The sequence below is a fragment of the Thalia democratica genome, chromosome 2 (genome assembly GCF_965202585.1).
Source record: "Thalia democratica chromosome 2, ktThaDemo2.hap1.1, whole genome shotgun sequence".
NCBI lineage: Eukaryota > Metazoa > Chordata > Thaliacea > Salpida > Salpidae > Thalia > Thalia democratica.
Window position 1 is genome coordinate 86,450,303 of NC_139166.1, and position 11,711 is coordinate 86,462,013.

Sequence of the window (11,711 nt, forward strand, 5' to 3'; positions counted from 1 at the left end):
ATTTCCAAGAATTTTACAAAATTACTTAATTATCAATGCCTTCATCTTGTAAAATTAAATGAATATCCTTTATAAAACTGCTAAATGTTTCTATTAAAATATTCTAAAACTACCCTACTTGAACAAGCAGTTTTTGTATGCAGTTTGATAATCTGTAGCATTTCTTAGTAAAACAATGATAATACACATAAGTTTATCTAGCATATTTTAAAATTTAATTGTTTTTTTTAGGTGAATGAATTATTTCATTTTAATTTAACACTAGGTTTAGTGTTTTGGGTAATAAGTTTATGTGTATAATTTACCTGTTTATAATTTTTTCAAAATTGTTTAAATTTTTTAAATAAATTATAAAAGAGGTGAATTTCATAATTAAGTTTAATTATTTATAGTATATTGTAGAATAGCTGTCTTTTAATATTTTTACATAAATAAGGGTAAAATATTCACCTCAATATGTTACATGCAATGTTTAATCTTTTCTCTAATAAATAGAACTGTTCTAGATTTTAAAATGTAGTTTAAAAATAAATTAATTTAAATTAAAAATTAATAATTTGCCAAGGTTTATGTTGCACTAATAACAAGGATGAAAAATAGTTTCACCATTATATTGAAAATTTTATTTATAAAAATAATATATATTATTAAATTTTAACTACATTTAAAAATCTAAAAACAATTTTTCATTAACAATAAACTTGTTTTTAAAGCCTGGCGTTGGTTTAATTGTTCTATTTTTATAGATTGAATTTAACCAAAAATATTATGGCCCATTAAAAATTGTTGTTAATGAGAAATAAAAGAAAAAAAAATTGATTTTTAAGATCATAGGAGGATGAATATATTTTTTAACATTTTGATATTAATTTGTTTTTTTATTAAGTATAACCATATCATTAATATTTCAAAGAACTTTTCCTGAAAATTTTTTAAATTTAAAATTTAAAAACTTTTATAAATATATTAAGATGTTGAAACATTTAAATTTGTGGTACCTTGAAGAAATTATGTATTTTTTTTAAACACATGATACAAAAAATTATAGTCAATAAACAAAAATGTTAATTAAAACTTAAAATCACAGAAATTTTTTTTTGTACTTTATAAGTTTTTTTTTTTAAAGCATTAAGCTAAAGAACTTTATTTTTGTTATAAAAGAAAGAGCTTATGTATAAAATTAATATGATATACTGTTTTAATTTTACAAACAAAATGTTATAATAATAAAGTACAATGCAATTTAAAAAATTTAAAAGTTAACTTTTTACTAATTTTATTAAAACAAAAGTAAAAAAAAAAATAACTAATGAAATTTTAATATAAGGTAAAAAATGTGAAAAAGTTAGCTACAAATTGTTACTTTAGCATTTTAGTTGCTATAGTAAACAGCTGATATTAATAGCTGTAATTAACTGGCATCTTGATTATAACATGACTGGCTTAGACCATATTTACAAGTTTTTGAGTACGTTATTAATAAAACTTACTTAAGTAAACACAAAACTTAGTTAATTTTCGTCAATTTTTCATTTCTACTCTTTCATTTTGTTAATTGTTCAATCTTTTAAGGTTTAAAAGTTCAGATTAGAAATTTTAAGAAATTATTAAAGCAAATGGTGTACGTACGACTCGATAACCGAAACGTTATTCGGTACACCACGTCCTTAGACCAAACTTTTTGAGCGCTTTTTTATCGTTAAATAAACAATATATATACTTTTTCAAACAAGTTACCTCAAAATTTCCAACGAAAGTTTTTAATACAAAACAATTAAAAGTAAGCAAAACTAGTAAATTTTTAAATTAATATAAAACTTTGTATTGCTACTTTATATTGCTACTTGACAAATTAGTTTACTTTTATTTTGGAAAATTATCATAATATATGTATTGTATAATAAATGTAATAAGGTGTTTTTTTTTTGTAAACTTTTACTGATTACAAGTGCTTTTTTTTGGTTATCGATGTAAATATTAAAATCTTTAGTTTGCCTGCTTTCTCGGAGATTTTACTAAAGGTGTTGGAAACGTCAATGGATCTATAAAGCTACCTACTCTTACAGATATGTTTTCTAACGCATATACAGTAACCTCTCGCTTATTTACGCACATTGTGTCAACAGAAAAAGTGCGTAAAGATATGAGAGATCGTAAAGATACGAAAGGTACCAAATATACTTACTATAATGGCTGTTTTTTGATAATGCTTCTAGTTAAAAGCATACTGGGGACTTTTCCACTTATAACAACTTGTTTATTTTGTTTATATATATAAAAACAAACGATAAAACTATACATGTATTAAAAAAAACGAATTTAAGTTTATATAAAATAATAATACTTGTAGAAACATTTTTACTAATTTTTAACTAAGTAGATTTCATCTTTTTCTTTATTTATATGTGACTTAATTGACACTTAACATTTACATTGTATTCTAGTTAGCAAATTCAATTTATAATTAAGCATTTGTTTACAATTAAGAAATGGTGAGGTGCCTATATTAAAATTTGTTTCTATAGCCTTTTACAAAAATATGCAATTGGTGCTGTAATGCATTTCTTCTTTTAAACAAAAATATATAGAATATAAGAAAAATGTTGGAGTAACTGGTGCTGGTGAGCATTACAAAGAATTGAAGGCAACGTGCAAAAAAATTTCAACGCTTGCTGTGTAACAGAAGATAAACTTAAACTAAAAAAAGCGTCAAATGAAAATTAGTGATATTTTTACTAAGAAAAACAATTGAGATTTGTGTTAAGTGTAAGCTCTATATTTATTAAGTATCACTGCTACTTTTTGCTAGGAAGTTTTATTAGAATTCTTTTTTAGATTTTTATTCATATATAGGGCAAGAGTGCTGTATTATTTATTTGTATTTAAACTCTAAATATTTCATTATACTTTCATAATTTAACACAGTCATATTTCTATTAGAATTTTAACTTAAACCCTTATTGTTAACGAAATTGCTGATATACTAATAACTAAATGTTTTTCAATAAGTCAAGAAACGTAAGTTTACAAAATCTAAATATATAGAGAGGTGAGCTAGCATTTAAAAACATACTTTAAATTAAAAATATACAATAAACCTAATTTCTGCCATATTAAAAAAAAAAATTAAAGTTTTTAGAATTCTAAAATGCGTAACTTAACGAGAGTGCGTAACGTCACGAGTGCGTAAAGATGCGAGAGGTTACTGTATTTCAAATTAAGTTTTACTGTTTTATTTGTATTAAAGTTTATTTTAGACATTGCCTTCAAGATAGTTTGATATTAATGTTCGAATAATAGATTATGCAAAAGTAAATTACACTGTTTGTTTTATCATAAGACTTTTTTGTTTTAAGTAATGTTATTTTCAAGTCTAAACTCCACTGTTTTTTGTTAGTTTTTTTATGAGTATTTTTTAAAGTTTTCTTTTTGTTTTTATTTTTATGAAACATTGTAATCATTAAATAAAATACTGGTTTTTCATTTATAATTATTTAATAAAAATGTTCTTAAGTTAAATTTGAAAAATTAAAGTTTGCATTTAAAAGGTAATGTGTTTTAGGTAAAAAATATGAACTGGAAAATACGAACTCAAAAGGGAGACTTCTGTATAAAAGGTGTAACAACTGCTAGTAAAAGCCAAATGTTATATATCTTTTATCCTAAATATTTATGTTTTTTTTCGTAAAATTAAAACATCATTTAAAATAGAATTAACAGTTTTAAATTATCAATTTAATTTATGATGAGCATAAATTACTTACAAAAATGCAAATTGCAAAAATTGCAATATTAAATAAATTGTAAAATATTCAAGATAAAACACCGTAACTTTGTTTAAAGGCATATATTGCGAACAACAATATAATTCAAAGAATAATAATAAAAAAAAAAAAAGCGTATTAAACTGCTAAGAAACTATAAATACTAAAATAATACTAACATTCTTATACATTTAATTTTCTTAATTTATTTACACATAGTATACAAAAATTAAAATTTTCAAGCAGGTTTTTATTCATAACACACAAAAATGATTTAAAAACCACATACTTTAATTTAAGTTATACAAAATGGTAGCTATAATAAAGGTACTTGGAAGGAATAAAACTTTTCAAAATGTTTAGTAATTTCTTTCCTCACTACACTCGCTACTTTCCTAGGTCGTAACACAACACGGTGTTTCCAAATCAACGGAAAACCAAAACTTTGTATCCGATGGTAAAAGTATTGCTAGCAAGTATTCTTCCCATTCTTCACATCTCAAAAGCGCAAAAGCGCCGCAGGTGGAAACGAAAGCATCGCATTTTCCTCCATGGCCTCCAACCACGAACAGTTTGCTTCTCACGACCGCCGCCCCGTGACCGCTTTGCGAGTTGATCATTTTGGGCATGGGCGACCACGCCTCGGTTGTGACGTCATAGCACTCAACCGACCTCTTGTCACGTGATCGTGCGCAATTGCCGCCCTTGAGCATGATTTTTTTTGTTCAAAACTGAATATGCGACGTGTGATCGATGAGAGTTTATGTTTGCAACTTCAATAAACTTTTAATCTTTTGTTAGGAATTGTTCGCACATGTTAGTCGTACCTAGATCATTGTTTACCACGCCGATAACGTAAACTTCATTCATGAACGCACAGACGCTAGTGTGATATCGGTCACAAAAACGTTTCTCACAACTTCACTGGTTTAGAGAGCATTGGATATTATCTTTCAATTGTACTTATACCATCACCTTTTTCATCACTGCCATGAAAAAAGTAAGGCTCTCCTTTGCTGATAGCAGTGTTGTAATAGAGAAGATTTTCCGTTGTTGAACCAATGATTTACGGTTTTTTTAAGGTTTCCACGTCAACCTGGTTGGTATTTGGAGAAATGTGTTTAATTGACGGCACATCTTCATCGTCATTACCATCTGTTTCGTCAAAAGTCATTCCAAAATCTCTTCCTTTCCAATTCCAGCCGTGGAAAAGCAAAATGCTAAATTTGTTTCGGGTGCAATACCTATTTGTAAAATAAACTGGCAGTTTTTGTAGAAAGCAATAATTTTTGTGACAGATGTGATTCAAAGTGCTATTCGATAGCAGCGGAAAGCGCTCTTTCAACAAGAGATATTTTTGTATTGTTTCCTCATTTCAGCATTCTGGTCAATCCAAGCTAGCACGATATTAAACACTTCGATCTCCGAAGTAAGTGTTCAGCTCCGAGTATAAAAGCACTTTCGCTACCAGCATAAATTCAAAAAGCCCTCTATGTCAGCGTACATTGTGAGATAGCGTTGTATACAGCTTAAAGTTGTTTCTTCCATGCTTTAGCTTAAAAGTTTTGGAAAGCTTATAACACGATGTGACGTTTTCGAACGTTGGTTTTCTTTTAAAAGTTTGCAGACTACACCACCTTTGTTTTTGTTTAGATTTAACATCTTGTTTAATTTGATAGTAAACTTTTATTTGCATGTAAATTGTGTAATTTAATAACAAGTCGTCAAGTAAAACTTTTGAAATTATCTTTGAAAAGAATTAATTTATTTGAAAGTTGAACATAATAAAGACAGAGTAAGGTATGAAGAAAAATTATTAAATTAAAGTTTAACTTTAATCAGCGGAAAGACGAAAACGCCGATTTTTTTCTCAATAAAATATGAGTTTAATAAGAATAGAAAATAAAATCATTCTTTGCTTGTACTTTTATTGACAATTAGTTTAGTGGTTCGTAAAAAAGTTAAACTTAATAAATAGCAAGAAAAAGTCTAAAACAACATTTTTCTTTGACTCAAATTATTATATTTTTTTTAAACAGATGAGGTAGTAAATCAAAATTTTAATTTGTCAAACTATCTGTGCAGCACAGTTGCTATGCGACAATACTTGTTTTTTCAATAAACAATTAACTTTACCGAAAGATCAACAACAACAGAACCCGAGACAGTATGTTTTTCTCAAGTATATGCTTTGTTTTGAAGTTAAAATTTTTTATGTACTATTTGTAGCTACTTCGCAGTAAAACCTGAAATCTTAAGTAAAATTAATAAGTAAATATTAAAAAGGGGTGGGTAGTTACATTTTTATGATGCAACAGACAAACAATTTTTGTTAAGTAAGTGTTGTTGCTATCTAACCATAGTATTAATATTTTCTAAATGACAAAAAAAAACTAGAAGTAAAAAAATAGTAATATACGTTACTTAAAGCACCTTGTCAAAAATAAAGAACTTGATATATATTAGAACTAGAGCTAGTAATACCAATAGTATCAACTCTTTAAAATAAGAATATCACATGCCTCAAACTGTTTTTTCTGGTTTATGGTTCTAAAAATTGAGGTTCAAAAAAATATCCTTATTAATGTTTTTGTTTAAAAGATTCATTCAAGAAAGCTAATATTTCAATTTTGCGTATGAACATTTTATTTAAAGTCGACTACACAAATTCGCCCTTTTGATGTTTTGATCAAAATTTTACTAGAAAGGTAGTGAAGTGCTTATTCGAAAACAAAGTGCATAAGCGGTTAATACGTGGGACAAATAGAACTAATTACTAAGAAAAAAAAATATTGTCGATTCATTTTTGTTCTATTTTTGCTTACCGTAGCCTATAGCTTTTATGAGCAATTGAAGTTTTTGTTTTAAAATTTTCAAACGCATTTCAAAAATAAGTAATCGGATTGAAACACAATGTAGATATTTATTTATAGTTAACAAGTTATTTTTTTTTAATGCAGCACTGTTGCTTTGTCTTATTTTTAATTTGTCGTTCAAAGACTTGAATAAAAAAAATTCTTGTATCTCCCTTTATGTTTTATTTTCTAAGAGACTTTAAAAAAAGATTATATAAAACATTATAACATGCGAAAAACTAAATGTATTTTATGCTAATGAAAATCTTATTGTGTATAGCCGTAATAGTTTAGTTTCAACTACATAAATAAAACATTAAGTAAATTACTCTTTATGTAATACTTTTCAATGCTTTTCCATCTTAATTTATAAATTACTCGAGTCTGACCGTCATCTGTATATATATTTATTTAAACCCTAGAGTCTATATACTTTTTATGTTTTACTTTTTTGTCGTTCAGGTACTTTACTACAATTTGTTAACTATATAAAGTATATTATTACTTCACATAACTTATTTTGTTTAGAGTTTCTTAAAGTGACCTTATACTCATAGATCTTATTACTTCAAAGAGAACTAAAAACTAACCTAAGGTCTAAATAATTAAAATTTTTAAAACTTTTATATAAAGTGAAACAAATCGATAGAAAACAATAAAAATAGTTTTCTGCTTAAAATATATTTATAAAAATAATTCTTTTTTATAAAAATAATGCAACAAATTTTCTATCAACACTTGTTTATTACCTAGAGCAGCATATGATACGTATTAAAAATATAATTTAAGCAGTTGTTGTAGCATAGATGTAAAATAATAACTAGTACTTTATAAAATAAATTATTTAAAATAACTACTACTCCATTTAAGTGCATCAAAGTAACATATTAGTAAGCTTTCATGTACAATATGCTACAAACTTAATTTTAAAGTTACTTTTTCGAAAATATATAAAAAATAAAAATTTAAAATTTAAATCTTAATTTTTTTTAAATGCAAAAAATATTCAAAACTTAATTGTGCAAATAAACAGGCTACTTGAAATAAATATATAGCTATATTTATTGTTCTGATTAAACGTATTGAACGTTGAAACTTTAGTCAACAATACGAATATTAGTTGTTTTTTGTTTTATAAATATACAGCTATATATATATAAACTTTGTGTAACCCTAAACTATATAAAATAAAAGCATTGACAAGGATCAAGGGCACGATGAGCTTAAGAAAGTAAAAGGTTATTAAGAGAGTAATTTGTGCAAAGTAATTTAAATTGTGATCACTTCTATTGTTAACTCCTTCATATCTGTTCGTTGATGCCCAATAATTTCATTGCCAAGGAAAACCTGTTTGTTGAAATCTTGTATCAGTCTGTTTTGAAGAATGTTTTGAACAGCTTTTTTCCGGTGTATAAATTATTTAAAAAATATAACAGAATACATTTCATTTTCTTTAAGTTTATTTTAGTACTTTCGTAGTAAGGCTCATCAGAAATAGTTTCTTACGGAATTGGAATGAATACAAATTGAAATAAAATCATACTGAAGTTTAAAGATTTAATATATAAAATGACGTAATAATCAAATGTTAAAAACTAAATAAGTGCTTATGCTAAATAAATTTGGTATACTAGTAAAACTCGTTAGAATTAAAACAATCTAATTAAACAAGCGATAAAAATAAAAATTAAAACTATACTTAAAAATAAAATTCAACAAGAAACTAGTTACTTTAAAATTACTAATATAATGATTTAAAAAGTCTTGTTTGGTATACCAACTTTTTTTTGCTTACATAAACTGGGCCTTAAAGATTGAATACATAAGGCTTCCAGAATATGCAATTGAAAAGAGTTCTCCGCTCTTACTAAGGCTGAAAAATTTTCCTTTTTATAATTTTTAACGCACTCAGGATTGTCCAACAAATGTTGCCCAATCGCCGAGAAGTATTTTTTTGTTGGTTTCTCAGAACGGCTATCAAACCAGCTTTTCAAGAAGTCGTGGGAAAAACATCTCAAAAGTTTCATGTAAGAACCGATCAGCATGTTCTGAAAGTCTTAAAAAGCTGGTTTGATGGCCGTTCTGATAAACCAACGAAAAAATACTTCTCGGCGATTGGGCAACATTTGTTGTACAATCCTGGGTGCGTTAAAAATTATAAAAAGGACAATTTTTCAGTCTTAGTGATTGCGGAGAACTCTTTTCAATTGCATATTCTGGAAGCCTTATGTATTCAATCTTTAAGGCCCTGTTTATGTAAGCAGAAAAAGTTCGTAAACCAAACTAGACGTTGTACATCCTTATAGTAAGTAATTTTAAAGTATTTAGTCTTTCTATAAACTTTTTTAAAGTGGAGTTTAATTTTAATTTTCATCGCTGGTTTATTTAGATTGTTTTAGTTCTAACAAGTTTTATTAGTATACCAAACTTATTTAGCATGAGCACTTATTTAGTTTTTAACATTTGATTATTACGTCATTTTATATATTAAAGCTTTAAACTTCAGTAGGATTTTATTTCGATTTGTATTCATTCCAATTCAGTAAGAAACTATTTCTGATGAGCCTTACCACGTAATTACTAAAACAAACTTAAAGAAAATGAAATGTATTCTGTTATACTTTTTAAAGAAGTTTGTTTTGAAGTTTAACAAGTAATTTGATAGAAAAATATACACATAAAACGTACTTACAATTACTAAGGCTTTTAAAAGAAAGCAATGTTTTGACTAAATAAAATCTTGTTCATGGAAATTTTATACAGTTTTCAATCGTTTTTTATGATGTATTGTACTTTTGGTAAACCAAAATTTTTGATTAAATATAACTTTCTACTCTTAGTAACATTTTAAGTGATTAATCATAGATATTTTTCCAATCGTAATAATAGGCAATTTCTAATTACAATGTATCTTAACTTAAATCTCTTTCACTACTATAGTTACATTTTTATTTAAGCAAAATTTATTTTGAAAACTCACTAGAAGAAAAAAAGGAGCCTACATTTAGGTTCTTGTTATTATTATACTTTTATATTATTATTTTCAAAATATAGAATAGATAATTTTCCATTAAAATTTGGACTCTAAGATTGTGTTTACTAACTATTGAACAAATTGCATATATTAGATGAATTAAAAACTTTCTAAAAATAAAACTATCTACTTTATAAAAATCTTGCACCAAAAAAAATTAAAAGTCAATCATTTTGTACGTTTTATAGTTTCTTTTATATTAATATTTATTTTTAGTTATATGTCTATAAGAAATCATTTTTAGTTGTTGTAATAGTTTTAGCTAGCCAACTTTTAAACTAAGTGCATTAGTGTATCATAATGCTTAAAAAAATAATTATTATAAAAGAACTAAACTACTTTTTTTGGTTTCATCAAACTTTATGTATTGTCATAAACTAATTTCAAGAAAAAACTTGCGACTTAAAAAATTTTTTTTTTATTAATTTGAATGTTTACAATACACCATTTTTAGTAGTTGCTTTAACTTCAGCTAGCCAAGTTTTGAATTAATTTCATTAGTGAATCATAGTTCTTAAAATTAAAAAAAACTATTTTAATTATTATAAAAGAATTAAGTTATTTTTTTTGTTTCATCAAACTTTATGTATTGTCTTAAAGTAATTTAACAAAATACTAACCTTTCTTTCTCAGCTTCTTTCAATCATTTCTATTTTTTCCTCAAAATGGCTCACATGGCTTTGTTTTACTGCCATTGCAGGCTTGTTTTTGACAAGATCTTCTAATGTTTCAGCAAAATGTTGAGTATTTTGCATCGCAGTCTCCTTATCAGCCTTTTCCGTTATACATAGCTCGGAGGGGACGGTAGCAACAGACTTTCTACATACAAAAAATTATATTTTAAAATCATTTTAAATCTTTTAAAAGATTTCAAAACTACTTAGTGAAACTTACAGATACTTTCTTGTTAATGAAGCTATTGGTCCTATTGGATCCATCGCTAGGTCTCTAAAAAATACAATTAAAAAATAAATAATAAATGTAAGACAAGTTAAATATTTAAACAACTAATAATTTTATTTATTAAGAAATTGCTTCAAATTTTAATCATTAGTCGTAATTTTTGTTCTTAATAATTTTAATAGTATTTGTTCGGGTGTAACAGCGGTTCTATAAATAATGAGTTCGTTAAAAAATTGTATCAAAAGTTTTTCAAGGAAGTTTTGTTTTAAAGCTTTAAAAACTCACCGATCTTTGGTTACAGATGAAACTTTTTGTCTTTTTGGATTCATTGTAGGATCTCTAAAAACAATTACAGCCAATCTATAACTTAAAGTTGTGAGAAAAGCTACTAACTTAAAAACTTAAATTTTGTAGTAAGAAACAGTTTTTAGAATTAATTTTTTTTTTTAATTAATTAATTTAAAATGATTTTTTCTGTTACAAAAGCAAACAAAACACAAATATAAACTTAAAAAAAAATAATACTTACACAGGAACATTGCTTGATCTTTTCAGGCTGTTTTGCATTTTGTTATTTTCAAATTTATCTTGTTTATCAACTATTCTGCTATAACAATTATTATTTTATAATTTTTAAAGATGAGCATTGAACAATTAACTAATTATAATAATTTACTTTATATATTTATTCTTTCAAAAATTTATTTTACAAACTAAGTTTCGGTCAAAGACCTCTTCAGTGCTTAAATAAATCTTATTCAAATAAAATTATATTTGATTAAGATTCTATTTGAATAAGATTTATTTAAGCACTGAAGAGGTCTTTGACCGAAACTTAGTTTGTAAAATAAATTTTTGAAAGAATAAATATATTACTTCTCCTCCAGCAGTTGAGATCTCTCTATTTGTTTTCTTAAAACCAAAACATATAATAATTTACTTTATGTAATATTTTTGTAATTAATAATAATGTTTTAGTTTTATTTAATTTTATAAATAGGATAATACTTAGTAAAGCAAAAAAAAAAAAGATAAGTGCTTTAAGTTTAGATACCTGTTATAATATCTACAGGTTTTACTTCAATAAGAAATTATTTAGTTATCTGGTATAAGAGGATTTTCGGGTTGTTGTTTAAGTTAAAACTTTTTTTTTTA